This window comes from Gekko japonicus, unplaced genomic scaffold, assembly GCF_001447785.1.
Source record: "Gekko japonicus isolate JY-2015 unplaced genomic scaffold, Gekko_japonicus_V1.1 scaffold683, whole genome shotgun sequence".
NCBI lineage: Eukaryota > Metazoa > Chordata > Lepidosauria > Squamata > Gekkonidae > Gekko > Gekko japonicus.
Genome location: NW_015162499.1, coordinates 715,275 through 719,389, shown reverse-complemented (window position 1 = coordinate 719,389; position 4,115 = coordinate 715,275). Strand labels below are relative to the sequence as shown.

Below are 4,115 nucleotides of genomic sequence, written 5' to 3'. Positions count from 1 at the left end.
TTTTTGTGTGTGGTCAAGTTAAATACTAAGAAGTCATACAATTAGAATTGCTTATGTCTCTGTCGTCACACATGAATCAACTAACCCACAATTATAGCCAGGGTGATCACAGTGGAAATTTTTCATGACACTGCAGATGTAAGACCTGCTGAGAGTGTATCCATGGTCAGGATTGATCAGACATTCATCTGGTTGTATCCCCAAGGGTGGCCATGATGCACTGCTCTGAGGTGATTTCTACCGTACCCCTAGTTCCTGAACAAAAATCAAAATGTGAAACCCTCAGCCTCTCTGTGGAGCTCAATCACCATGAGGGGATTATTTTTTTCCCCCAATGGCTTTCCTGTAGCAGCTGTAATGCTTAACCTGGCTTTCAAAGGTTGGTTTGGATTAACAATTCTTGACAAATTGGGACCAACAATCTTGCGAGGGGGGTAATAAATATGAAACATACACAGAATAGGGATGAGGTAACACAGACTTTCCCCCTTGCTTTTGATTCCTCATGGTGCCTTTATCGAGTTTGGTTCACCTCAGTTTTGTCGGTGTCAGTGACGGTTTCTTTCATGCCTTTCCCCACTATTTGTGTCATTTATATATCATACGCCATTGACAGAAAAATAACACAGAAAAATGCAGAGAAGACTACAGGGAAACTGTAGTGCGAGGAATCAGAAACTGTCAAACGCAGGGGTCATTTGTCCCAAGTGATGCACCACATCAAAATGGGACGCACCACCTCAAAACAGCACCAGCCAACTTTCAACATTTGGATTTGTCCATAGCATATTCACATACCCACGCACACTCAGTTATATGGCTACAATATGGTTTTACCCATGGGATTTGTGCTTTCTTTTCCTCTCCCACTCCCAGTCCCTATTCCGTACCTTTCCCTCCATTCTAGACACCCTGTCTCTGCTTTTCCACTCTTTGCCCCCTCCCCAGCTGTCATGTCTGCCTGCCCCCGTTCTTTCCCCACTGACCTCCTTTTGTTTTGTGGTGGAGTGAAGTGACTGCCAGAATCTTGCAAGACTACCTCATTCGATCTCACAAACTACTTCAGATTACCTGGGCAATCCAAAATGGCCGCCAAGGTCTCATGAGGTTGTCTTGTTTTCTTAACAGTTAAGCTATTGTATGTTTATTCCCACCCTCACATCCATTTTATTAAGTTTCAGAATCTCCTGTAAACCTGGGGATTTTCGGGAAGAGTAGAAATGCCTACGTGGACCCACTGTGCAGCTTTTTTTGATCCACAGCTGAAGCCAAACTTGGAATTAGATTTATGTCAGGTATACACTGCTTGTAATGGCTACTAAATGACAGGGTGTGTTTGTTTGTTTTTTTAAATGATACCTATCTAGTAGCCAACGATACCGAGACTTCATTTAATAGAACAGAGAGATCAGTGAATCATTTTAGGGATGGTGCTTCTGTTCTTGAGCCCAGTAATATTCCTGCTTGGATTATAAGAAGGTGTAATTGACAGAAAGCCAACCATCTGTCTGAGGAAACTTTCTTTCCGGAGTGTATTTTCCCCCATCAAACACTTATGTTCCAACAGCCAGCTAGCCCTCAGTGGGCAACTAATTTAAGCACCACTTCCTCTCCCCATGAATACGATACAAAAATGACATTTGAAATAACAGAATTCACTTTGGTGGTGTTTTTCATTCACCTCCCCAAATAAAATGGTTGCCCTGAGTGGAGGCATTAAAGCAATTTGGAACAATGAGAGTCAGGCCCTTCGGAAACAATATGGCACGCGTGCCTTCGTTGCAGTGACAACGTGCCAGTTTCCAGACAATTACAACTGTAGTCATTTTCGCCCTCCATTCAGCTCGCGTGGCAATCTCTATTGCAACCGTGACCGCTGTGCAAACAGGCACTAATCCCGGCATGGAAATGAAAGATCAGGAGAGCAGCGGGCATCAGCTGGCGAGCTGCATTGGCTGCAGCCCTCAGGAGACCTGAAAGCATTAAACGCTGGAAGCCTTCTTGATAGAAACAAAGCAGGCACAATGAAGATGCTTAACAAATCATTGAACTTTCGAACCATGGCATGGTGGACAGGCATTTTTCAGATGTCGAGAGATGCTATCCCAACAATGGGTGGATCGAGGGCAATTCTGTATTGGATTTGCCCTCCGTTGTTTTATGAAACCCACGTTGGAACAGAAATTCCCCTCTGCCTTGCATGCCTCTTTCACTTCCTTTGATCATCGGATTTTATGGTACCCTCTGCACTGCATGCCACTTTCACTTTCTTTGAACATCGGATTTTTATGGTACCTTCTGCATAGATTTATGGCTGTTCAGGGGTGACTTTGCAGTATGGCGTTGCCCTGGTGTATTTGAATGTGGTTTTGAGCGGCACTGTTTCCTCCCAGTTGAGCAAATGTGGAGCGAATGCCAGATGCAGAATCGCTCACAGATTAACTTTTACAGTATATTTTACTACGTACTTGCACCCATTATCTAGTAAAACCCTTGTTGCTATCCATCCATTTTATTTCTGTCTTTGGAGTTCTGGATCACGTACCATCCCCCATGTTATCCTCTGAACAACCCTGCAGAGTAGGTTAGACTAATGTCACATAGGCCCCTGCCACACCGGGGGAAATTGATGCGGCCAAAGTGCGGCTTTGTAAAGCTGCACCAAAAGAAACACGTGGCAGCAGGATCAGACGGATCCTGTGAGCCACCGCGCAGTTGCTCCCCGGCACGAAAGCCACGGAAGGGAGTGCGAGGCAGCTGGCTGCGCATGTGTGCGCATGCGCAGTTTGGCTGGGAGCCTCGAATGCTCCTGAAGACAGGTGCGCCGGCGATCCCACGGCTGCGCTTGCTGCACCATTTCAGGTAAGTCCTCCTCTTTTGCTGGTTCTTTTTTTTCAGTGCATTTTCGGCCTGAAGGGCTGGATCGGGGACGGGTGCACGCCGCTTCCCAGATGTTGCAGAGTGCTCGCACCCGTTTGCTGCGCCCCCGATCCATCCCTCTTCTGGCCCAAAACCTCCTGTGTGACCGGGGCCATAGTAAGTTTTCATGGCTGAGTGGGGAGTTTGAACCTAGGACTTTCCATTTCTAACCTGAACACACATGAACATGCATGAAGCTGCCTTATACTGACTCAGAGCATTGATCCATCAAAGTCAGTATTATTTACTCAGAATGGCAGTGGCTCTCCAGGGTCTCAAGTAAAGATCTTTCACATCACCTACTACTTTGAATTGGAGATGCCAGGGATTGAACCTGGGACCTTCTGCATACCAAGCAGGTGCTCTACCACTGAGCCACGGCCCCTCCCCACTCTAACCATGACATTCTATCCATGACTTCACACTGCCTTTCACCATTGTGAGGGATATGGAGGCCCTTGTCCCAGTGAGAACACCTTCCCGATAGTACAATCCTGTCCCCATTAGGGGTTACCAAATGAAGAGTCTACACTTGTTTTAGCTCACTGTGTGGGTCTTTCTCAAGTGATCCTTGCCAGGTGATGAATGAGAGCAGCAATGAAGTGATAATATTTATTTGTTTGTTTATTTTTCAGATTTATTTATTTTTTCAGGTTTTTACCCCGCCCTCCCGGCCGAAGCTGGCTCAGGGCGACTCACATAAAAACATTGTTGTGGTTAAAACAAATATAAAATCATAATAAAGTGCTAGTGGTTCTTAATAGTCATATAGCAGTATCAGCCAGCGTAAAACATTCTCCACTTGCAGTCAGCTCTCGATGTTAGTCGGATGTCCCTGGAGGGTTCGCTGTTCTTTAAGGCTGTCGATGGCAGGTTTCAGGGTCCAGGGCCCTCTCCCTTTTAACCAACTGATGTTCTTCATTGGTGGTGGTGGTTCCCAAAAGCCTGGCGGAAGAGCTCCATTTTACAGGCCCTGCGGAACTGCAAAATGTCCCGCAGGGTCCTGATCTCCTCCGGGAGCTCATTTCACCAGGCTGGGGCCGCCACCGAAAAGGCCCTGGCCCTGGTTGTCAACAGCCTAGCATCCTTAGGACTCGGGGGGGCAACTGGTTCTGGGCCCCCGACCACAGTGCTCTCTGGGGAATATACAGGGAAAGGCACTCCCTTAGTTATGTAGGGCTTTAATGGTAAGAACC

The 4,115-nt window shown here is 46.7% G+C and overlaps 1 non-coding gene across 1 annotated transcript; it reads right to left on the bottom strand.

Moving 5' to 3' along the window:
- Positions 1 to 3,232: 3,232 nt before the first annotated feature.
- On the bottom strand, positions 3,233 to 3,304 carry TRNAT-GGU. Its single transcript has one exon. It is a non-coding gene; the product is annotated as a tRNA-Thr (tRNA).
- Between the last annotated feature and the right edge of the window lie 811 nt (positions 3,305 to 4,115).